Source organism: Cherax quadricarinatus, chromosome 93 (genome assembly GCF_038502225.1).
Source record: "Cherax quadricarinatus isolate ZL_2023a chromosome 93, ASM3850222v1, whole genome shotgun sequence".
NCBI lineage: Eukaryota > Metazoa > Arthropoda > Malacostraca > Decapoda > Parastacidae > Cherax > Cherax quadricarinatus.
Window position 1 is genome coordinate 12,235,397 of NC_091384.1, and position 25,954 is coordinate 12,261,350.

General features: G+C 39.6%; 1 protein-coding gene across 1 annotated transcript in view; it reads right to left on the reverse strand.

The window, feature by feature from the left end:
* The window catches only part of LOC128703523 (uncharacterized), a 586,091-nt gene extending 565,900 nt beyond the window's left edge, over positions 1 to 20,191 (reverse strand). The window contains exon 1 of the mRNA XM_070104691.1: positions 19,438 to 20,191. The gene's annotated coding sequence lies outside the window, so the exon portion shown is untranslated. The remainder of the gene's footprint in view (positions 1 to 19,437) is intronic.
* Positions 20,192 to 25,954: the final 5,763 nt, after the last annotated feature.

Consider the following 25,954-nt stretch of genomic DNA (forward strand, 5'->3'; position numbering starts at 1 on the left):
TACTAGAGTACTTTGTTTACTAGAGTACTGTGTTTACTAGAGTACTGTGTTTACTAGAGTACTGTGTTTACTAGAGTGTCTGTGTTTACTGGAGTACTGTGTTTACTAGTGTCTGTGTTTACTAGAGTACTGCGTTTACTAGAGTACTGTGTTTACTAGAGTACTGTGTTTACTAGAGTACTGTGTTTACTAGAGTGTCTGTGTTTACTAGAGTACTGTGTTTACTAGAGTACTGTGTTTACTAGAGTACTGTGTTTACTAGAGTGTCTGTGTTTACTATAGTACTGTGTTTACTAGAGTACTGTGTTTACTAGAGTACTGTGTTTACTAGAGTGTCTGTGTTTACTAGAGTGACTGTGTTTACTAGAGTGTCTGTGTTTACTAGAGTGTCTGTGTTTACTAGAGTACTGTGTTTACTAGAGTACTGTGTTTACTAGAGTGTCTGTGTTTACTAGAGTAATGTGTTTACTAGAGTACTGTGTTTACTAGAGTACTGTGTTTACTAGAGTGACTGTGTTTACTAGAGTGATTGTGTTTACTAGAGTGACTGTGTTTACTAGAGTGACTGTGTTTACTAGAGTGTCTGTGTTTACTAGAGTACTGTGTTTACTAGAGTACTGTGTTTACTAGAGTGACTGTGTTTACTAGAGTGCCTGTGTTTACTAGAGTACTGTGTTTACTAGAGTACTGTGTTTACTAGAGTACTGTGTTTACTAGAGTACTGTGTTTACTAGAGTGACTGTGTTTACTAGAGTACTGTGTTTACTAGAGTACTGTGTTTACTAGAGTACTGTGTTTACTAGAGTTCTGTGTTTACTAGAGTACTGTGTTTACTAGAGTGACTGTGTTTACTAGAGTGTCTGTGTTTACTAGAGTACTGTGTTTACTAGAGTACTGTGTTTACTAGAGTACTGTGTTTACTAGAGTGACTGTGTTTACTAGAGTGTCAGTGTTTACTAGAGTACTGTGTTTACTAGAGTGTCTGTGTTTACTAGAGTGACTGTGTTTACTAGAGTACTGTGTTTACTAGAGTACTGTGTTTACTAGAGTACTGTGTTTACTAGAGTACTGTGTTTACTAGAGTGTCTGTGTTTACTGGAGTACTGTGTTTACTAGAGTACTGTGTTTACTAGAGTTCTGTGTTTACTAGAGTGTCTGTGTTTACTAGAGTACTTTGTTTACTAGAGTACTGTGTTTACTAGAGTACTGTGTTTACTAGAGTACTGTGTTTGCTAGAGTACTGTGTTTACTAGAGTACTGTGTTTACTGGAGTACTGTGTTTACTAGAGTATTGTGTTTACTAGAGTGTCTGTGTTTACTAGAGTACTTTGTTTACTAGAGTACTGTGTTTACTAGAGTACTGTGTTTACTAGAGTACTGTGTTTACTAGAGTACTGTGTTTACTAGAGTACTGTGTTTACTAGAGTACTGTGTTTACTAGAGTACTGTGTTTACTGGAGTACTGTGTTTACTAGAGTATTGTGTTTACTAGAGTGTCTGTGTTTACTAGAGTACTGTGTTTACTAGAGTAATGTGTTTACTAGAGTGTCTGTGTTTACTAGAGTACTGTGTTTACTAGAGTGTCTGTGTTTACTAGAGTACTGTGTTTACTAGAGTGTCTGTGTTTACTAGAGTACTGTGTTTACTAGAGTGTCTGTGTTTACTAGAGTACTGTGTTTACTAGAGTGTCTGTGTTTACTAGAGTACTGTGTTTACTAGAGTGTCTGTGTTTACTGGAGTGTCTGTGTTTACTAGAGTACTGTGTTTACTAGAGTACTGTGTTTACTAGAGTGTCTGTGTTTACTAGAGTACTGTGTTTACTAGAGTGTCTATGTTTACTAGAGTGTCTGTGTTTACTAGAGTACTGTGCTTACTAGAGTACTGTGTTTACTAGAGTGTCTGTGTTTACTAGAGTACTGTGTTTACTAGAGTACTGTGTTTACTAGAGTGTCTGTGTTTACTAGAGTACTGTGTTTACTAGAGTGTCTGTGTTTACTAGAGTACTGTGCTTACTAGAGTACTGTGTTTACTAGAGTGTCTGTGTTTACTAGAGTACTGTGTTTACTAGAGTGTCTGTGTTTACTAGAGTACTGTGTTTACTAGAGTACTGTGTTTACTAGAGTACTATGTTTACTAGAGTGTCTGTGTTTACTAGAGTACTGTGTTTACTAGAGTGTCAGTGTTTACTAGAGTACTGTGTTTACTAGAGTACTGTGTTTACTAGAGTACTGTGTTTACTAGAGTACTGTGTTTACTAGAGTGTCTGTGTTTACTAGAGTACTGTGTTTACTAGAGTACTGTGTTTACTAGAGTGTCTATGTTTACTAGAGTACTGTGTTTACTAGAGTACTGTGTTTACTAGAGTACTGTGTTTAGAGTACTGTGTTTACTAGAGTACTGTGTTTACTGGAGTACTGTGTTTACTAGAGTGTCTGTGTTTACTGGAGTACTGTGTTTACTTGAGTACTGTGTTTACTAGAGTACTGTGTTTACTAGAGTACTGTGTTTAGAGTACTGTGTTTACTAGAGTACTGTGTTTACTGGAGTACTGTGTTTACTAGAGTACTGTGTTTACTAGAGTGTCTGTGTTTACTAGAGTACTGTGTTTACTAGAGTACTGTGTTTACTAGAGTACTGTGTTTACTGGAGTATTGTGTTTACTAGAGTACTGTGTTTACTAGAGTACTGTGTTTACTGGAGTACTGTGTTTACTAGAGTACTGTGTTTACTAGAGTGTCTGTGTTTACTAGAGTACTGTGTTTACTAGTGTACTGTGTTTACTAGAGTACTGTGTTTACTAGAGTGTCTGTGTCTACTAGAGTGTCTGTGTTTACTAGAGTACTGTGTTTACTAGAGTACTGTGTTTACTAGAGTACTGTGTTTACTAGAGTACTGTGTTTACTGGAGTACTGTGTTTACTAGAGTATTGTGTTTACTAGAATACTGTGTTTACTGGAGTACTGTGTTTACTAGAGTACTGTGTTTACTAGAGTGTCTGTGTTTACTAGAGTACTGTGTTTACTAGAGTACTGTGTTTACTAGAGTGTCTGTGTTTACTAGAGTACTGTATTTACTAGAGTGTCTATGTTTACTAGAGTACTGTTTACTAGAGTACTGTGTTTACTAGAGTACTGTGTTTACTGGAGTGTCTGTGTTTACTAGAGTACTGTGTTTACTAGAGTACCTGTGTTTACTAGAGTGCTGTGTTTACTAGAGTACTGTGTTTACTAGAGTGTCTGTATTTATTAGAGTACTGTGTTTACTAGATTACCTGTGTTTACTAGAGTACTGTGTTTACTAGAGTACTGTGTTTACTAGAGTGTCTGTGTTTACTAGAGTACTGTGTTTACTAGAGTACCTGTGTTGACTAGAGTACTGTGTTTACTAGAGTACCTGTGTTTACTAGAGTACTGTGTCTACTAGAGTACCTGTGTTTACTAGAGTACCTGTGTTTACTAGAGTACTGTGTTTACTAGAGTACCTGTGTTTACTAGAGTACCTGTGTTTACTAGAGTACTGTGTTTACTAGAGTACCTGTGTTGACTAGAGTGTCTGTGTTTACTAGAGTGTCTGTGTTTACTAGAGTCCTGTGTTTACTAGAGTACTGTGTTTACTAGAGTACTGTGTTTACTAGAGTGTCTGTGTTTACTAGAGTACTGTGTTTACTAGAGTACTGTGTTTACTAGAGTGTCTGTGTTTACTAGAGTGTCTGTGTTTACTAGAGTACTGTGTTTACTAGAGTACTGTGTTTACTAGAGTACTGTGTTTACTGGAGTGTCTGTGTTTACTAGAGTACTGTGTTTACTAGAGTGTCTGTGTTTACTAGAGTACTGTGTTTACTAGAGTACCTGTGTTTACTAGAGTACTGTGTTTACTAGAGTACCTGTGTTTACTAGAGTACTGTGTTTACTAGAGTACTGTGTTTACTAGAGTGTCTGTGTTTACTAGAGTACTGTGTTTACTAGAGTACTTTGTTTACTAGAGTGTCTGTGTTTACTAGAGTACTGTGTTTACTAGAGTACTGTGTTTACTAGAGTGTCTGTGTTTACTAGAGTACTGTGTTTACTAGAGTGTCTGTGTTTACTAGAGTACTGTGTTTACTAGAGTACCTGTGTTTACTAGAGTACTGTGTTTACTAGAGTACTGTGTTTACTAGAGTGTCTGTATTTATTAGAGTACTGTGTTTACTAGAGTACTGTGTTTACTAGAGTACTGTGTTTACTAGATTGTCTGTGTTTACTAGAGTACTGTGTTTACTAGAGTACCTGTGTTTACTAGAGTACTGTGTTTACTAGAGTACCTGTGTTTACTAGAGTACAGTGTTTACTGGAGTACCTGTGTTGACTAGAGTGTCTGTGTTTACTAGAGTGTCTGTGTTTACTAGAGTCCTGTGTTTACTAGAGTACTGTGTTTACTAGAGTACTGTGTTTACTAGAGTACTGTGTTTACTAGAGTACTGTGTTTACTAGAGTACCTGTGTTTTATAGTCCTGTATTTACTAGAGATCTGTGTTGACTAGAGTACTGTGTTTACTAGAGTACTGTGTTTACAAGAGTGTCTGTGTTTACTAGAGTACTGTGTTTACTAGAGTGTCTGTGTTTACTAGAGTCCTGTGTTTACTAGAGTGACTGTGTTTACTTGATTACTCTGTTTACTAGAGTACTGTGTTGACTAGAGTACTGTGTTTACTAGAGTACTGTGTTTACTAGAGTCCTGTGTTTACTAGAGTGACTGTGTTTACTTGATTACTCTGTTTACTAGAGTACTGTGTTTACTAGAGTACTGTGTTTACTAGAGTCCTGTGTTTACTAGAGTACTGTGTTTACTAGAGTCCTGTGTTTACTGGAGTACCTGTGTTTACTAGTGCGTCTGTGTTTACTAGAGTACTGTGTTTACTAGAGTCCTGTGTTTACTAGAGTACTGTGTTTACTAGAGTCCTGTGTTTACTGGAGTACCTGTGTTTACTAGTGCGTCTGTGTTTACTAGAGTACCTGTGTTTACTAGAGTGTGTTTACTTGAGTGTTTGTTCCCGACGTGCTGTCTTATTTAGAAGAAGAATTAGATGAGTTATCCGTGGCCCCGGTGGCCTGGTGGTTGAAGCTTTCCCTTCACACACGGAGAGCCCGGGTTCGATTTCCGGCGGGTCGGAAACATTTCGACGTGTTTCCTTACACCTGTTGTCCTGTTCACCTAGGAGCAAATAGGTACCTGGGTGCTAGTCGACTGGTGTGGGTGGCATCCTGGGGGACAAGATTGAGGGCCCCAATGGGAATAAGTTAGACAGTCCTCGATGACACACTGATTTACATATGTTATCGTGGGTGGCTAACCCTCCGGGGTTAAAAATCCGAAGAAAATCTTATTTTATTGAACTGATTACGTCTCCCCCATTGAGCAATGTGTCCGGAATTTTTTGAGTCTAGGCTGTTGAAAAATATCCTGGCCTATAAAACTGAATGAATCAGGTATGTGGATGATATCTAGTATCTTCACGAGACTATGAGGTCAAAGTTACAAGGCGACCCATACAAATCTAAGTGAACTGTGCAAAAATTATGCAAAAATTGTTCTAAGTTTAAAGTTATTTATGGTAGGTTACTACTTATTAGAAAGAAATATGTAAATTTAAAAAATCCTGTCCGGTCTCCACAATATAAAACAAGTTAAACCCAAGATCTTAGTATATATAGAGGAGAAGAAAATGAATTAAAACCATGGTCTCTAGAAACATGTTTTATAAACCAGGAGACCGGTATAATTAAAATAAGTTTCTGGGACCCAAAGAGCTGCCATTATGGTTCAAGAACAGTCCAGAGACCTCGTAGCCTCTGAGTAGTTTGTTCAATATGTCGCTTTAAGCAAATTTTGTAGCCGATATGTAGATATTACAACCCAGGAGTCCCAAAGACCTGTTGTCCTGGGTGTAAAGGGAGCAAAATAAACACATCAGAAAAACTTTTGACTTATGTTATCCTTCACCAATTTAGAACAGAAGTATGTACACTATATACACTATGTACAGTGATAGGTATTAGTGCACTCCACGGTAAGCAAGGCAGAATAGAAGCCACTAGAGAGCAGACCGTGCTTCAACCAGCTCTAGAATGGGAATGACAAGGGCAGACAGGTGAGTGGTGCCCACAACACCTCTGCGATTGCCAAAACCATCTTCTTATTGGCTGGAACCTTGGTACTGGTTGAACGAGGGGGTCCCATCATCAACCCTTAGTACCTGGTTCGCTGGTTGGGGGAGATAGCCTGTCAATGAGGGTGTGTACATGCGCCGAATAAAGATTACGTACTCTTTGCATGCCACAGTAGACAATACATTATGTGATTCTTATCTACAAAATGGGAGATTCGTAGAATCATCCTAATCAAAACTACAAATGCCAACTATTGATGACTCTTTTCAATCGCTTGTTCTCTCTAAGCTGGAATATTGCTGTACACTAACGGCACCTTTCAAGGCAGGTTGAAGTTATCTGACCTGTACTCCTTGGAATGCAGGCAAGAAAGATACATGATAATATATACTTGGAAACCCCTAAAGGAGCTAATCCCACCTCTGTACATGGAATTAACTCCCTACGAAAGCAAAAGACTCAACAGACAGTTGCATTTTCCCCCCAGTGAAAAACAGGAGTGCCATGAGTACGCTAAGGGATAACATAGTAAGTGTCAGGGGCTCCAGACTGTGATGCAGTTCAACTGGGCTTGTAAGGTCTCTAGGGAGACCTAATTGGTCACACCTGCCTTAGCAAATGTTGGGTAGTCATGCCCGCGTCTGAGGTCTTTTGTTCTTGACGGCGTCAGACCTCGGCGTCAGGTCGTAACACGTGGTACACACCCCATTGGGGAGGGGTACTTTGACCACCATATAAGCCCAGGGCACAGCTGAGCAAGGAGGGTTGTTGGTGACAGGTCCGGGGAGCGAAAGCTCTGGACAGCCGAGTGTGTAGTGGACCACGCATTGGGAATCTCAGGTCAGCTGGTCGGTGAATTAAGAGTGAGTACTAGTCCGTGTTACTGATAATATCTACCTTCCCCCCTGGTAATAAGTCTTATAGGTCAATTATTATATTATGTAAATGTCCATCAGGATATGTTGTATTCTAGCCCTTTAATGTTATTAAGTAAACTATAGCCATAGTTCCCATTTTTATTTGTACCTCCATATGCTATTCCCTATTCTGTTAAGCACTGGGATACACAGGAGACGTGCTCACTCACTGAGATACCTCAGGTAGAGTGGGTAAAGGTCTCACAAGACTGTTCAACTACATAAGGGGGATTGCCAACAGATTCCTGGTTGTCTTCAAGAGGGAGCTAGACAGGCACCTAAAGTCAATATCTGACCAGCCGGGATGGGGTTTGTTCGTCGGTTCACGAGCGGCCAGCAATAACAGCCTGATCCATCGCGAGGCCTGGTCATGGACCGGACCGCGAGGAGCATTGACCCCTGAAGTACTCTCGAGGTATATTGTTGGCATCCACCTCCTAACGATACATAAGGGGGATTACCAATAGACCCATGGCTGTCTTCAAACAGGCACTGGACAGACACCTAAAGTCGGTACCTGACCAGCCGGGCTGTGGTTCGTACGTCGGTTTGCATGCGGCCAGCAGTAACAGCCTGGTTAATCAGACCTTGATCAACCTCAAGGCCTGGTCTCAGACCGAGCTGCAGGGGCGTTGACCCCTGAAACCCTCTCCAGTTAAACGAATATGCTCAAATTCGTAGGTAAAGTATTTTTGACAAAGTCCAATGATAAAGTATTTTTGACAAATGCACAAATAACCCACACATAGAAGAGAGGAACTTACGACGACGTTTCGGTCCGACTTGGACCATTTACAAAGTCACACTAACCAGAAGTGTAGCAGGACGGTTATATATAGGCAGAAAGAGGTAGTGGTGGTGGTAGTAGTAGTAGTAGTAGTAGTAGTAGTAGTAGTAGTAGTAGTAGTAGTAGTAGTAGTAGTAGTAGTAGGAGTAGTAGTAGTAGTAGTAGTGGTAGTGGTAGTAGTGGGGAATAAGGAGGAGGAGCCGTCAAATACAAAGAAAGGGGAGCACTGCAAGGGAGCTAGGTGCCCACAGAGGGAGCTAGGTGCCCACAGAGGGAGCTAGGTGCCCACAGAGGGAGCTAGGTGCCCACAGAGGGAGCTAGGTGCCCACAGAGGGAGCTAGGTGCCCACAGAGGGAGCTAGGTGCCCACAGAGGGAGCTAGGTGCCCACAGAGGGAGCTAGGTGCCCACAGAGGGAGCTAGGTGCCCACAGAGGGAGCTAGGTGCCCACAGAGGGAGCTAGGTGCCCACAGAGGGAGAGCAAGTGCACAGAGGTGGGGGGAAGGGGAAGTGATGAAATAAATAATGAAGGAACAGAAACACGCGACAGAAGAAAGAAAGCCAAAAAAGGAAAGAGGAAAGGGAAAGAGGGAGAAGAAGAAAAAAAGAGGAATCAGGTTAAGTCACGGGTGTTCTGAAGTTTGAAGCATTTTACAATGTAGTGGGAGAGGAAGGCATCTACAGAGACGAAGCCAGGACTAAGATTCATACAATGAAAGTTGTGTATTAGAGAGGATTCAACTAGACGGCGACTGTTAAAGTTGGAAGTAGGGAAGACAGTTTTAGCAGAAGACCAGTCAATAGGATGGCTGTGATCTCTGACGTGACAGAACAGAGCATTGTTAGTGTCGGCAAGCCTAACACTATTTTTGTGCTCCCTAAGTCTGTCAGAAAGAGATTGGCCAGTTTCTCCAAAGTATTGAAGAGGACAGGAGGAGCAAGAAATAGAGTAGACACCAGGAACATCTGTAGAGGGAGGAGAGGTATGAACGAGATTAGTGCGAAGAGTGTTAGTCTGGCGGAAAGTAAGTTTGATGTCTAACGGACTGAGAGAATTGTTGAGATTAGAAAGACCGGAAATGTAGGGAAGGCAGAGGACAGAAGAGTTTCCAGGAGTAGATGGTTTGGGAGAGAAGAAATAACGTTTAGCACGTGAGAAGGCAGAGTTTATGAAATGGGAAGGGTAGCCAAGACGGGAAAACGAATTATGAAGAGTGGAAATTTCTGCTGGAAGGAACTGAGGATCACAGATGCGGAGGGCACGGAGAAAGAGGGAGATAAGAACACTTTTCTTGACAGGGGAAGCATGATAGGAAAAGTATTGAATGTACATGCCACTGTGCATAGGTTTTCGGTAAACGGAAAAGGAAAAACCTGTATCTGAGCGGTGGACATGGACGTCAAGGAAAGGAAGCAAGGAATTAGATTCCCATTCAGCTTTAAACTTAATGGAAGAGGCAAGATTATTAAGAGCTTCAAGAAAAGGTTGGAAGAGATTGGAGTCATGAGGCCACAGAGCAAAGATGTCATCCACATAGCGGAGCCAGAGTGAAGGTTGCACATCGATGGTAGAAAGAAGAACAGTCTCGACGTATTCCATGTAAAGATTAGCAAGGACAGGAGAGAGAGGAGAGCCCAAAGCGACACCGAAGGTTTGAGAATAATATTTCCCTTGGAAGGAAAAGGAATTAGAGCCCACACTCTGGCTCTGCTATGTGGATGACATCTTTGCTCTGTGGCCTCATGACTCCAGTCTTTTCCAACCTTTTCTTGAAGCTCTTAATAATCTTGCCCCTTCCATTAAGTTTAAAGCTGAATGGGAATCTAATTCCTTGCTTCCTTTCCTTGATGTCCATGTCCACCACTCAGATACAGGTTTTTCCTTTTCCGTTTACCGAAAACCTATGCACAGTGGCATGTACATTCACTACTTTTCCTATCATGCTTCCCCTGTCAAGAAAAGTGTTCTTATCTCCCTCTTTCTCCGTGCCCTCCGCATCTGTGATCCTCAGTTCCTTCCAGCAAAAATTTCCACTCTTCATAATTCGTTTTCCCGTCTTGGCTACCCTTCCGATTTCATAGACTTTGCCTTCTCACGTGCTAAACGTAATTTCTTCTCTCCCAAACTCTCTACTCCTGGGAACTCTTCTGTCCTCTGCCTTCCCTACATTTCCGGTCTTTCTAATCTCAACAATTCTCTCAGTCCGTTAGACATCAAGCTTACTTTCCGCCACACTAACACTCTTCGCACTAATCTCGTTCATACCACTCCTCCCTCTACAGATGTTCCTGGTGTCTACTCTATTTCTTGCTCCTCCTGTCCTCTTCAATACTTTGGAGAAACTGGCCAATCTCTTTCTGACAGACTTAGGGAGCACAAAAATAGTATTAGGCTTGCCGACACTAACAATATTCTGTTCTGTCACGACAGAGATCACAGCCATCCTATTGACTGGTCTTCTGCTAAAACTGTCTTCCCTACTTCCAACTTTAACAGTCGCCGTCTAGTTGAATCCTCTCTAATACACAACTTTCCTTGTATGAATCTTAGTCCTGGCTTCGTCTCCGTAGATGCCTTCCTTTCCCACTACACCGTAAAATGATCCAAACTTCAGAACACCCGTGACTTAACCTGATTCCTCTTTTTTTCTTCTTCTCCCTCTTTCCCTTTCCTCTTTCCTTTTTTGGCTTTCTTTCTTCTGTCGCGTGTTTCTGTTCCTTCATTATTTATTTCATCACTTCCCCTTCCCCCCACCTCTGTGCACTTGCTCTCCCTCTGTGGGCACCTAGCTCCCTCTGTGGGCACCTAGCTCCCTCTGTGGGCACCTAGCTCCCTTGCAGTGCTCCCCTTTCTTTGTATTTGACGGCTCCTCCTCCTTAATTCCCCACTACTACCACTACCACTACTACTACTACTACTACTACTACTACTACTACCACCACTACCTCTTCCTGCCTATATATAACCGTTCTGCTACACTTCTGGTTAGTGTGACTTTGTAAATGGTCCAAGTCGGACCGAAACGTCGTCGTAAGCTTCTCTCTTCTATGTGCGGGTTATTTGTGTATCGTTCCAGTCACGGTATTGTGCCTTTTTTTGTGTTATTTTTGACAAAGTCCAGTGATAAAGTATTTTTGACAAAGTTCCATGATTAAGTATTTTTGATAAAGTTCCATGATAAAGTATTTTTGATAAAGTTCCATGATAAAGTATTTTTGATAAAGTTCCATGATAAAGTATTTTTGACAAAGTTCCATGATAAAGTATTTTTGATAAAGTTCCATGATAAAGTATTTTTGATAAAGTTCCATGATAAAGTATTTTTGATAAAGTTCCATGATAAAGTATTTTTGACAAAGTTCCATGATAAAGTATTTTTGACAAAGTTCCATGATAAAGTTTTTTTGATAAAGTTCCATGATAAAGTATTTTTGATAAAGTTCCATGATAAAGTATTTTTGACAAAGTTCCATGATAAAGTATTTTTGATAAAGTTCCATGATAAAGTATTCGGTGTAGTTTTCTGTAATTACAATGAGACTTTTTGAGTAAAAGACATTGCAAGTTGATCACTTTTTCTTAAGGTTGATCGAGTCTTAACATAGAGGTATATAAACTCAGTTTAAATCATAATAAGCGAATGTCTATGAATAAACAAAAGAGTGGACGGGGGTTCGAACCGTGGACCTGCTACTACCCTGGGCCACTGTCTGATCCCCTGTCTATTCATAAATTAGACACATGTGCAACACTTGGGTATCTTAATTGAGGGAACGTTTCGCCACACAGTGGTTTCATCAGTCCATACAAAGGAGAATGTTGAAGAACGGAAGGAGTTTGAGGTAATCAGTCCCTCAACCTTGAGTCAATGTAATCAGTCCGTCAATCTTGAAAAGAATATAGCATATGTGCGAAGAAGTGGCTTATATACTGTAGACAGGTGAGGCGAAGCAGTCGTAGGTGGTGTCACATCTAACAAATCCAAATGTGGAAGTAGGTCATGACTGAAGGTTAGGCAAGTGAAGAATTCCCTGTATAAAGATCCCAAGATATTGCTGTGTCTGACAGAAATGTAGATATCTGACCTTGTACCTAGGAAGCTTTCAGTGTAGTCCTACACAGAAGCTTGCGCTGCATGCTCTAACTATATCCTCTAGGCACCTCGCCTTGGTATCCAGTACGGTTGTTAATAGTATCTCTCATAAAACATTCATTGACAACTGGGACCTCTTCAATGGCAGAAATGACATGTATGCCAGGGATGGGGTTCACTTATCTAGGTGTGGGGTGGGAGCACTGGCCAACGCAGTGGAGGGAGCTGTTAGGTCTTTAAACTAGGAATAGTTAGTGGTATGGGTTTTGGCAGGAAAACAGTGAAGTCACAGTGTAGTAATATGAGTACTAGGAGAACTAGTAATAGGCAAAATGAGGTGGGTATTGGAAAGCCAGTGGCACTAATTGACAATGACAGTAATAGGTTTAGTGGAATAACAGAAAGGAGCAGGAAGGGTAAAGAGAAAGGAGGGTCCTTAAATATATATTACACAAATAGTCGCAGTGCTAGGAATAAGATGGACGAGTTGAGACTAGTTGCTAGTGCAGGTAACATTGATGTATCTGCCATTACTGAGACGTGGTTTAATTCAAAAAGTCGGGACATACCTGCGGAATGTCATATTCAGGGTTTTAAATTGTTCCAAGTAGATAGAAGTATCGGGAAGGGGGGTGGGGTGGCATTGTATGTCCGAGATTGCTTGAACTGTTGCATAAAAACGGGTATTAAGTCTGAAGTAACACACACACAGTCTGTTTAGATAGAATTTTCAGAGGGGCATGAAAAATTGATTTTAGGTGTAATATACCGTCCCCTAAACTTAGATAGGGACCAGGGAGACTACTATGGGAGGACACTGTTAGGGCCACAAGGCACGATAATGTAGCAATTCTAGGAGACTAACTTTAGTCATATTGATTGGAATTTCTTGACTGGGAATTTAGAATCATACGACTTCTTAGAAGTAGTTCAGGATTGTTTTTTGAAGCAGTTTGTGACAGAACCTACAAGGGGAAATAACCTGCTTGACTTAGTTATGGCAAACAATGAATCTCTTGTTAATAATTTAGAAATTTCAGAGGAACTGGGTGCTAGCGACCACAGATCAATTACATTTAGCATTGAATGGAAGTATGATAGTAGCGATAACTCAGTAACAGTCCCAGATTTTCGCTTAGCAGATTACGATGGGCTTAGAGAACACTTATCATCTGTTGACTGGGGTAACGAAGAGAGCTATCAATATGACAGTTTTCTGAACACTATACATGCTGCTCAAAGACCGTTTATCCCGTATAAAGAAATTAGATTAAATAGAAATGACCCAAAATGGATGAATAATAGGCTGAAATATCTACTAGGGCATAAGAAAGGAATTTATAGGCGTATCAAAAGAGGTGAGGGTCATCTTATGAATCAGAATACTGACATTAAGAGGGGCATTAAAAAGGGGATAAGAAAAGCTAAAAGGGACTATGAAATTAAAGTTGCTAGGGATTCTAAAACTAACCCAAAAAGTTTTTTCCAGGTCTATAGAACAAAAGTCAGAGATAAGATAGGTCCCCTTAAAAATAACTATGGGCATCTTACTGACAAAGAGAATGAAATGTGCTCGATTTTAAATAATTATTTTCTCTCGGTTTTTACACAGGAAGACACTAACAAAATTCCAGTAATTAATTTTTATAGTGGGCTAGAAGAAGATAAATTATGTAACATCACAGTCACTCGTGAAATGGTTATGAAGCAGATAGACCGACTGAAGCAAAATAAGTCGCCGGGTCCTGATGAGGTTTTTTCAAGGGTTCTTAAGGAATGTAAAATGGAACTCTGTGAACCATTAAATAATATTTTTAATTTATCTCTTCAAACAGGTGTAGTGTCTGATATGTGGAAGATGGCTAATGTAATTCCTAGTTTTAAAACAGGGGACAAGTCGTTACCGTCAAATTACCGCCCAATAAGCCTGACCTCAATTGTAGTTAAATTACTACAGTCAATTATAGCTGAGATTATAAGAAGCCATCTCGATAAGCATAGCTTGATTAATGATACTCAGCATGATTCACAAGAGGCCGATCTTGTCTAACTAATTTATTAACTTTCTCAGTAAAGCTTTTGAGGCTGTTGACCACTATAAAGAATTTGATATTATTTACTTAGATTTTAGTAAGGCTTTTGATAGAGTTCCGCACCAGGGACTGTTAAAGAAAGTGGCAGCTCATGGCATTGGGGAAAGGGTGCTCTCGTGGATTGAATCATGGCTCACAGACAGGAAGCAGAGAGTGTCCATAAATGGGGTTAAATCCGAGTGGGGATCAGTAACAAGTGGCGTTCCACAGGGATCAGTCTTGGGCCCGTTGTTGTTTATAATATATATCAATGATCTTGATGAGGGAATTACTAGTGATATGAGCAAATTCGCCGATGACACAAAGATAGGTAGGATAATTGATTCAAACGTAGATGTTAGGGAACTTCAGAAGGATTTAGACAAACTCTATTCTTGGTCAGAAAAGTGGCAGATGCAGTTCTGAAGCTCGAGAGTGTCCATAACCCATAGCACTTATAAGTTAAATAATGTAGAACTTAGCCATACAGATTGCGAAAAGGACTTGGGGGTTATGGTGAGCAGTAATCTTAAACCAAGACAGCAATGCCTAAGCGTACGTAATAAGGCAAATAGATTACTGGGATTTATATCAAGAAGTGTAAGCAACAGAAGTCCAGAGGTTATACTGCAGCTTTATACATCATTAGTAAGGCCTCACCTAGATTATGCAGCTCAGTTCTGGTCTCCATATAACAGAATGGACATAAGTTCGTTAGGAAACATTCAGCGTAGGATGACTAAATTAATACATAGCATTAGAAATCTTCCTTATGAAGAAAGATTGAAGACTCTTAAGTTACATTCACTTGTTAGACGAAGAATGAGGGGAGACCTGATCGAAGTGTATAAGTGGAAGATAGGTATTAATAAAGGGGATATTAATAAGGTCTTGAGGATATCTCTCCAAGAGTGAACCCGCAGTAATGGATTTAAATTAGATAAGTTTAGATTTAGAAATGACATAGGAAAGTATTGGTTTGGAAATAGGGTAGTTGATGAGTGGAACAGTCTTCCTAGTTGGATTATTGAGGCTAGGACTTTGGGTAGTTTCAAATTTAGGTTGGATAAATACATGAGTGAGAGGGGTTGGATTTGAGTGGGACTTGCACATCAGAGCTTATTTCTTGGGTAGCATTGAAAATTTGGTTGGGCAAATGTTTTGTTAGTGGGATGAATTGTAAAGGACCTGCCTAGTATGGGCCAACAGGCCTGCTGCAGTGTTCCTCCTTTCCTATGTTCTTATGTTCCTAAAATACTAATAAGGAAAGTGGCTGCACATGGTATAGGAGGAAACTTTTCTCTCCTGGATCGAGGTATTGGTGAGTAATAGGTATCATATATTTTGCATAAATGAGATGACATCAAAATGGGAAACAAACACAAATGGTGATGCACATGAATAAGAGTGTTCAAATGTAATAAGGAAGTGAACCACTGGAATAAGGAAGTACATCCTTAGAATAAGGAAGCAAATTACTGATATAGAGAAATGTGCAACTGGTACATGGAAGTACAACACAGAAATAAGGAAGTACATATAATAAGGAACATTAGTAATAAGGACGAGTTCCATTAATGTAAGAGTTTTACTGAAATAAGGACGTGTACTGGTGAAATAAGAGTATCAATGGTATCAATGTTCCACACGAATTTCTACGTGTACTAATGGAATAATATCTAACGCTAAAATAAGTGTACCACTGGAATAAAAATGGGTATTGCTGTAATAAGGAAGTAAATCAGTAGAATAAGATACTCCCTTTCCTTGCAATAACCACTGAAATAAATTGCTGAAGTGAAATAAGGAAATGTTACTCAGAAATAAGGAAATGTTACTCAGAAATAAGGAAATGTTACTCAGAAATAAGGAAATGTTACTCAGAAATAATGAAATGTTACTCAGAAATAAGGAAATGTTACTCAGAAATAAGGAAATGTTACTCAGAAAAAATAAATGTTGCCCTGAAATAAGGAAATGTCCGGAAATAAAGAAATGTTACCTATTACCGTGAAATAAGGAAATGCTAGCCAGAGTTAATGAAATGAAACAAGGAAAAATTTACCTTGAAATAAGAACATGTTACCTTAAAATTGGAAAATGTTACCGCGAAATAAGGAAATGTTACCTTGAAATAAGGAAAAGTTACCATGAAATAAGGAAATGTTAATTTGAAATGAAGAAATGTTACCGCGAAATAAGGAATTGTTACCTTGAAATAAGGTAAAGTTACCGTGAAATAAGAAAATATTACCATGTAATAAGCAAATGTTACCTTGAAATAAAGAAATGTTACTGTGAAATAAGGAAAAATTACAGCGAAATAAGGAAAGGTTACCTTGAAATAAGGAAATGTTGCCTTGAAATAAGGAAATGTTACCGTGAAATAAGGAAAAGTTACTGTGAAATAAGAAAATGCAACCCTGAAATAAAGAAGTGTAAAAGCAGAATAAAAGATATTACCACTGCAATAGCGACGAGTACCACTGGAACTACAGAGAGTACCACTGGAACAACATAGAGTACCACTGGTACAACAGAGTACCACTGGTACAACAGAGTACCACTGGAACAACATAGAGTACCACTGGAAGAACACAGAGTACCACTGGTACAACAGAGAGTAATACTGGAACAACAGAGAGTACCACTGGAACAACATAGAGTACCACTGGTACAACAGAGAGTACCACTGGTACAACAGAGAGTACCACTGGAACAACATAGAGTACCACTGGTACAACAGAGAGTACCACTGGTACAACAGAGAGTACCACTGGAACAACATAGAGTACCACTGGTACAACAGAAAGTACCACTGGAACAACAGAGAGTACCACTGGAACAACATAGAGTACCACTGGTACAACAGAGTACCACTGGAACAATAGAGAGTACCACTGGTACAACAGAGAGTACCACTTAAACAACAGAGAATACCACTGGAACAACATAGAGTACCACTGGAACAACAGAGTACCACTGGTACAACAGAGAGTACCACTGGAACAGAGAGCACCACTGGAACAACAGAGAATACCACTGGAACAACATAGAGTACCACTGGAACAACAGAGAGTACCACTGGAACAACAGAGTACCACTGGTACAACAGAGAGCACCACTGGAACAACAGTGAGTACCACTGGAACAACAGAGAATACCACTGGAACAACAGAGAATATCATTGGAACAACAGAGAATACTACTGGAACAAAAGAGAATACCACTGGAACAACAGAGAATACCATTGGAACAACAGAGAATACCACTGGAACAACAGAGAATACCATTGGAACAACAGAGAATACCACTGGAACAACAGAGAATACCATTGGAACAACAGAGAATACCACTGGAACAACAGAGAATACTACTGGAACAAAAGAGAATACCACTGGAACAACAGAGAATACCATTGGAACAACAGAGAATACCACTGGAACAACAGAGAATACCACTGGAACAGAGAATACCATTGGAACAACAGAGAATACCACTGGAACAACAGAGAATACCATTGGAACAACAGAAAATACCATTGGAACAACAGAGAATACCACTGGAACAACAGAGAATACCATTGGAACAACAGAGAATACCATTGGAACAACAGAGAATACCATTGGAACAACAGAGAATACCATTGGAACAACAGACAATACCACTGGAACAATAGAGAATACCATTGGAACAACAGAGAATACCATTGGAACAACAGAGAATACCATTGGAACAACAGAGAATACCATTGGAACAACAGAGAATACCACTGGTACAACAAAGAATACCACTGGAACAAGAGAATACCATTGGAACAACAGAGAATACCACTGGAACAACAGAGAATACAATTGGAACAACAGAGAATACCACTGGAACAACAGAGAATACAACTGGAACAACAGAGAATACCGCTGGAGCAACAGAGAATACCATTGGAACAACAGAGAATACCACTGGAACAGAGAATACCACTGGAAGAACAGAGAATACCATTGGAACAACAGAGAATACCACTGGAACAACAGAGAATACCATTGGAACAACAGAGAATACCATTGGAACAACAGAGAATACCATTGGAACAACAGAGAATACCAATGGAACAACAGAGAATACCACTGGAACAACAGAGAATACCATTGGAACAACAGAGAATACCACTGGAACAACAGAGAATACCACTCGAACAACAGAGAATACCATTGGAACAACAGAGAATACCACTGGAACAACAGAGAATACCATTGGAACAACAGAGAATACCATTGGAACAACAGAGAATACCATTGGAACAACAGAGAATACCATTGGAACAACAGAGAATACCATTGGAACAACAGAGAATACCATTGGAACAACAGAGAATACCACTGGAACAACAGAGAATACCATTGGAACAACAGGGAATACCACTGGAACAACAGAGAATACCATTGGAACAACAGAGAATACTATTGGAACAACAGAGAACACCATTGGAACAACAGAGAATACCATTGGAACAACAGAGAATACCACTGGAACAAGAGAATACCATTGGAACAACAGAGAATACCACTGAAACAACAGTGAATACCACTGGAACAACAGAGAATACCACTGAAACAAAATAGAATACCACTGGAACAACAGAGAATACCATTGGAACAACAGAGAATACCATTGGAACAACAGAGAATACCATTGGAACAACAGAGAATACCATTGGAACAACAGAGAATACCACTGAAACAACAGTGAATACCACTGAAACAACATAGAATACCACTGGAACAACAGAGAATACCATTGGAACAACAGAGAATACCATTGGAACAACAGAGAATACCATTGGAACAACAGAGAATACCATTGGAACAGCAGAGAATACCATTGGAACAACAGAGAATACCATTGGAACAACAGAGAATACCATTGGAACAACAGAGAATACCATTGGAACAACAGAGAATACCATTGGAACAACAGAGAATACCATTGGAACAACAGAGAATACCATTGGAACAACAGAGAATACCATTGGAACAACAGAGAATACCATTGGAACAACAGAGAATACCATTGGAACAACAGAGAATACCATTGGAACAACAGAGAATACCATTGGAACAACAGAGAATACCACTGGAACAACAGAGAATACCATTGGAACAACAGAGAATACCATTGGAACAACAGAGAATACCACTGGAACAACAGAGAATACCATTGGAACAACAGAGAATACCATTGGAACAACAGAGAATACCATTGGAACAACAGAGAATACCATTGGAACAACAGAGAATACCATTGGAACAACAGAGAATACCATTGGAACAACAGAGAATACCATTGGAACAACAGAGAATACCACTTAAATAATAAATTTGCCTACTGAAAAAAATCCATAATTCAACTATATTTTTAACACCTACCTTTAAGATGATGACGATTTGTGTTTCCACTGGTCCTTGTAAGCGAGTGTTCCTAATACACACGACTATATTTGTGTTTCCACTGGTCCTTGTAAGCGAGTGTTCCTAATACACACGACTATATTCTATATTTTAATCTTTTCTTTGCAACTGCATCAATAATTTCGGTTTTATTTTTCCAAAGGTACAAAGTGGAAAATTTGAATAAATTACTTTTATAATAGGCAGAATAACGTGGATAATCTTTATATATATCAATGAAAAAAAACTGGAATATATGCCAGTACAGAATATATAAAAATTATTTCTATTCAGACATATGGCTACTCAGACATATGTTAATTGCTCTGTTCCAGGTAGGTAGGTACCTTTCACTCATGTATATGTACCTAACATTCATAATATTTATGTATATATGTATAGTGGGGATGAATTATTCACATTGATCCCGTTACAATCGTGTCAATACGGATAATCAGTGAAGGTGGATATTGCACACGCGTAGATAACCGGTGTATATTATCCTGTATACTCACTAACTACACTCATGGCTGACATTTTTTCTTATTCAATCGAGATGGAATTCACTCTGTCTGAGCGATTTTCATTGTGATTTTCACTGGCACAGAGGTATTTCAGGGTTTCTTGGTTAGGTATTGATTGGGCAGAGCGTGAAGCAGGGCGAGCACTAGACAAGGCGAACAGCAGCAACAGCAGCAGCAGCAGGAGGAGGGGAGAGCACAGGTGGCGTGTGTGTTCTCTACCTCTGCTGCCAGCAACCTGTTAGGTTACACTGCCTTTACCCCTCTCTGGCTCACTACCCCCTACCTCCCTCCCTCCCTCTCTCTCTCTCTCTCTCTCTCTCTCTCTCTCTCTCTCTCTCTCTCTCTCTCTCTCTCTCTCTCTCTCTCTCTCTCTCTCTTTACACATGGTTCGACAAATTAGGTTAAGGATCCCTAGCTTTATTGACAAGCTAAGAGCTGTTACCTACATCAGCTCATTTGAAAGCATTTTTATTGTTATGAGACATACAAGTAGGGAACAGGATGAAGTTGGAGCCATCTGTGGGCCAGCATTTTCATTTGATCAACTGACTTTATCTCGCTGACATCATTATGCTGGGTATATATGATCTCAGATAGAGTGATGTTCTGGAGAAGGGTACAGCCAGAGTGAAGTTGCTGCTTTCTGCCCGTCTTGTGGCATAAAAGCTTGTTTCACGCTGTCCTCGAAGTGGATCCAAGTGTGGTACTTTGACAATATTGGCCTTGTACATAACAGTAAGGCCACCCACATCCCTCCTGTGTTGAAGGCTCTGCTGAAATAACAGATCTATCCAGGATGGGTCCAGGAGAGAGATGAGACGTCCTGCTCTGTTCTTTACTCTGTCAAGCAGTCGTAGATGAGAGGGGGGGGGGGCAGGCAAACCAAGAAAGTGGAGCATACTCAAGGTGTGAGCGTACCTGTGCCTAGTACAGAATTTTGCAACCCCTCCTGTCAAGCAGATGCGAGATACGGCGAAGTGCTGTAAGCTTCCTGGCTGCCTTGTTTGCAAGATTTACAACATGGTTCTTCATGGTTAGTTTGGAGTCAAATTTCACCTCAAGGATATCAACTTCTTCTCCAGGTGCCAACACCCTCCCACTCATCCTTACTACTGCACCAGCATTACCATCATGGTGCCTAGAGACCATCATCATTTGCATTTTCTCAGGTGCAAATGTTACTTGCCATCTATTTTCCCAAGCTGATATAGCTCTTACCTGGTTATTGATGTAGCTTAGAGCAGCTGGCATTTCTTCTCTTGGATAAGTGAATGTCAGTGTACAGTCGTCTGCATATTCATGGGATTCTGGGATGAGATGAAGAAGGTCGTTGAAGTAGACATTCCATAACAATGGTCCCAGCACGCTTCCTTGTGGAACACTTGCTCCAATAGGATGTCTTGCTGATTCCGTTCCATTGAGAACTACTACTACTCTCTCTCTCTCTTTCTCTCTCTCTCTCTCTCTCTCTCTCTCTCTCTCTCTCTCTCTCTCTCTCTCTCTCTCTCTCTACTTTTTTTTACACTGGGTTTGACAAGGTTAGGTAATGATCCCTAATCCCTGTTACCTACATCAGCTCATTTGAAAGTATTTTATTGTTATGAAACATGCAAGATGAAGTTGGAGCCATCTGTGGGCCAACTGAGGGCCATCTGTGGGCCAGCTGAGGGCCATCTGTGGGCCAGCATTTTCATTTGATCGACTGAATTTATCTCGTTGACATCATAATGCTGTACGAATGTGTTCCAGACTCGAGTCATCCTGGGGAGAAATGATCTCAGATGAAGTGATGTTCTCTCTCTCTCTCTCTCTCTCTCTCTCTCTCTCTCTCTCACTAACTCCTCTATTCCTTTCTCTTTCTCAGATAGAACTATTTCTAAATCTTCATGATATAAAAAAAAATCGTGTACCTTAAATTTGCAACAGATGAACAACAATTTACTGTAAATCTTTTTCTGGAATACATGAACAGGAGGTCATTAAATATCTAGTCCAACACTGTACCTCTGTTATACTGAGGAATTATAAGTGGAACTAAACCTGAATAGTCCGTTCCTTGAAACGATTGGTACCAGCCATACCAAAATAAGGGATTTTATGCATTGCTGCCCAACTTCCACAGTCTTTTCCTCCTTCTAAGTCATTTTATCAGTGTACCGAAATACTCAGAAAATACGAATTTAGTAATGTAAGAAAGTGGCGGGATCAGAGTTCGTAATTTAAGTCTTCAGATTATGAGTTCAACGCTTTACCACTGCTCGCTCTGTGAGCCTTATTTGGCTTGTGTTTAACATGAATATAATAATCAGTGACAATTCTAGGCTTCACCCCCAAACATCTTGCTACTTGGTGATCTCAATTTAATACTTACAAGATGGAAGAATGTAGCAGAGGCTATCCCCTGAGGCAGGTCAGATGAGAAGTCACACACACATATAAGTTGCTGAATCTCTGCAATAAATAAACACTAAGTCAACAGATAGTGAAGCTAATAAGATTGGAAAACAAACTTGACCTTATTTTCACAAATAATGATGATATGGTGAGAAACATAGCATTATCAAAAACAACTAATTCATATCACAATCTAATCGAAGTTCAGACTTGTATGCTCAGGTGTCCTGACCGGAAAATGCATACTATGAGGATGTCTTCATTAAATTTAACTTTAAACCATATCCTAAGCGAAGTAAGTTGGGAAGATATCCTAAATAACTTGGCTCCAAACTAGTGCCTTGATAGGATCAACTTTCTGGCAGCTGAAGTATATTCAAAGTATATTTTCCTAAGAAAAAAGAGAAGAAGTAAACTTGAGAAAGAGAGATGCTTCCCTATAGGAGAAGGCGAAGAATCACTGAGCTCCTCAAGAGGGGTTATATTTCTGATATAAACTCCATTGGTCTTTGAAAAAAGCCATTAATAATATGCCCAAGCACTCAACCCCAAGCCAAGACTCTTGGAACCCAGTGTTCATTAAGAACTGCAAGAAACCCCCTTTCACCTGCCTTAAGCATGCTGTGAAGAGGTAGCATAGAAACGGGTAAAATTCCACGGTCATTAAAAACAATTGATATTGTCCCACTCCATAAAGGTGACAGCAAAAACAATAGCTCTAACGTTCTACATCAAAAAAAAAAATCTTTGAAAGAGCTCTAAGAAACATGATCGCAAATCACTTGGATTCTCAACAATTACACAATCGAAGGCAGCATGGGTTCAGAGCAGGTCGATCCTGCCTCTCTCAACTACTGGACCACTATGATGTGGTCTTGGATCCACTGGAAGACGAACAGAATGCAGGTGTAGTAGAGTTAAGTTGGAGGCTACCATAGAGAAAACCTCTGTTCCTTAAGGCACGGTACTTCCCCCTATCCTGTTCCTCATCCTCATATCAGACATAGACAGAGATGTAAACCATAGCACCGTGTCATCCATTGCAGACGATTTTAGAATCTGCATGAGACTGTCATCTGTTGAAGACACGGTAAATCTCCCAGTAGATATAAACCAAATTTTCCAGTTGACAACGGAAAACTGTATAATAAGAACATAAGAACATAAGAAAGGAGGAACACTGCAGCAGGCCTGTTGGCCCATACTAGGCAAGTCCTTTACAATTCATCCCACTAACAAACATTTGACCAACCCAATTTTCAATGCCAATTTTCAATGCTCAATGAGGACAGATTCCAACTACTTCGTCATGGAAAACTGGAGTATACAATAGCTAGAACTAAGTACACTACAAACTCTAATCACTCAATAGAAAGAAACAATATTGTGATGGAAAGCCCTAGGAGTGTTAATGTCAAAGGATCTCACATTCAAGGATCACAACAGTGTCACTATCACACATGCTAGGAAAATGATAGGATGGATAATCAGAAGCATCAAAATGATAGGATGGATAATCAGAAGCATCAAAATGATAGGATGGATAATCAGAAGCATCAAAATGATAGGATGGATAATCAGAAGGATCAAAATGATAGGATGGATAATCAGAAGCATCAAAATGATAGGATGGATAATCAGAAGCATCAAAATGATAGGATGGATAATCAGAAGCATCAAAATGATAGGATGGATAATCAGAAGCATCAAAATGATAGGATGGATAATCAGAAGCATCAAAATGATAGGATGGATAATCAGAAGCATCAAAATGATAGGATGGATAATCAGAAGCATCAAAATGATAGGATGGATAATCAGAAGCATCAAAATGATAGGATGGATAATCAGAAGCATCAAAATGATAGGATGGATAATCAGAAGCATCAAAACAAGGGATACCAAGCAGATGATGATCTTTTTTTAGATCACTTGTTCTCTCTAGGCTGGAATACTGCTGTACACTAACATCTCCATTCAAGACACGTGAAATCGTTGATCTTGAGAACCTTTACTGCAGATATAACTCATGTAGATAATTAACTTATCTTACCAATGAGCTAATTAAATAATATTAATGAGCTATGTAAGGTTAATGAGCTATGTAGCTCATTAACCTTATCTATGAGCTAATTAACCTTATCTTACAAAATTAGAAAATAGCGTAGGGGAGTTGGTTGTAAATATTAAAATACTGACGTTATTTACATTATAATAATAATTTAGGTAATACAATGAGAACAGTTTGCTTGATCAGCAAGATCATAGTGGAAGGTGATCACAGGAGGGCAGAGATAACAAGAGGTAATTAACACGTGTGTACAGTATTAGACTCACCTGTGTCCCTGCCTCGACAACAGCCGCTTCCAGCCGACAACAGCCCCGACAACAGCCGCTTCCACACACAGGGTAATACCCTCTTTGTATTTAAAAACAGCTACTCCATAGACTCGTATCGCGAGCTTCCGCTAGATATATTTACGCCACTGCACCTCAATCCACGCGAAAGGAATAGTTCAGTGTGCGATAAGTTAAAAATACAGTTAAATATTAGGACTGATGACCTGATGGGAATCAGAAGAAGCATTCACAAGTCATCACATGGAAATTAATATACAATTTTTACTTAAAAAAATTGTAGCTTTCGACACATGGTGCAAATCTAATATAAATCTCTCAATAATTAGGAGGCCTGGTCACAGACCGGGCCGCGGGGGCGTTGACCCCCGGAACTCTCTCCAGGTAAACTCCAGGTAAACACCAAAGATATTAAAATCCTAAAATACCCAAGCACATCAATATTAAAGCCTCTCAGATGCTTTATCTAAGAGTAACCGAATTTTGAGAAAAAAGAAAATTCTATGTGTGCTTAGAGTATTTAATATATTTTATTACACTACTCTTGAAGGTACAAGAATATTAAAAGCAAATAAAAAAAAATAAATTAATTTAACCATAAAAATCAATCACTAAAAGTTATTTCTGATCAGAAGAGATATTATCCATTTATTTCACAGGAACCAATTTCACTTAATAACATTCGCAAATAATAACTTACACAATCTAACATTAATATATTTTTTCTTTCCAGAATAACACATAAGCACTAAAGTTTGACGTTGACCGGAAGTCGAACTTCCGGTTACTGCCCAGAATACCTTTATTTACTACTAGTACATGTACAAGGTATACAAGTACATGTACAAGGTATACAAGTACATGTACAAGGTATACAAGTACATGTACAAGGTATACAAGTACACGTACAAGGTATACAAGTACATGTACAAGGTATACAAGTACATGTACAAGGTATACAAGTACATGTACAAGGTATACAAGTACATGTACAAGGTATACAAGTACATGTACAAGGTATACAAGTACACGTACAAGGTATACAAGTACATGTACAAGGTATACAAGTACATGTACAAGGTATACAAGTACATGTACAAGGTATACAAGTACATGTACAAGGTATACAAGTACATGTACAAGGTATACCAGTACACGTACAAGGTATACAAGTACATGTACAAGGTATACAAGTACATGTACAAGGTATACAAGTACAT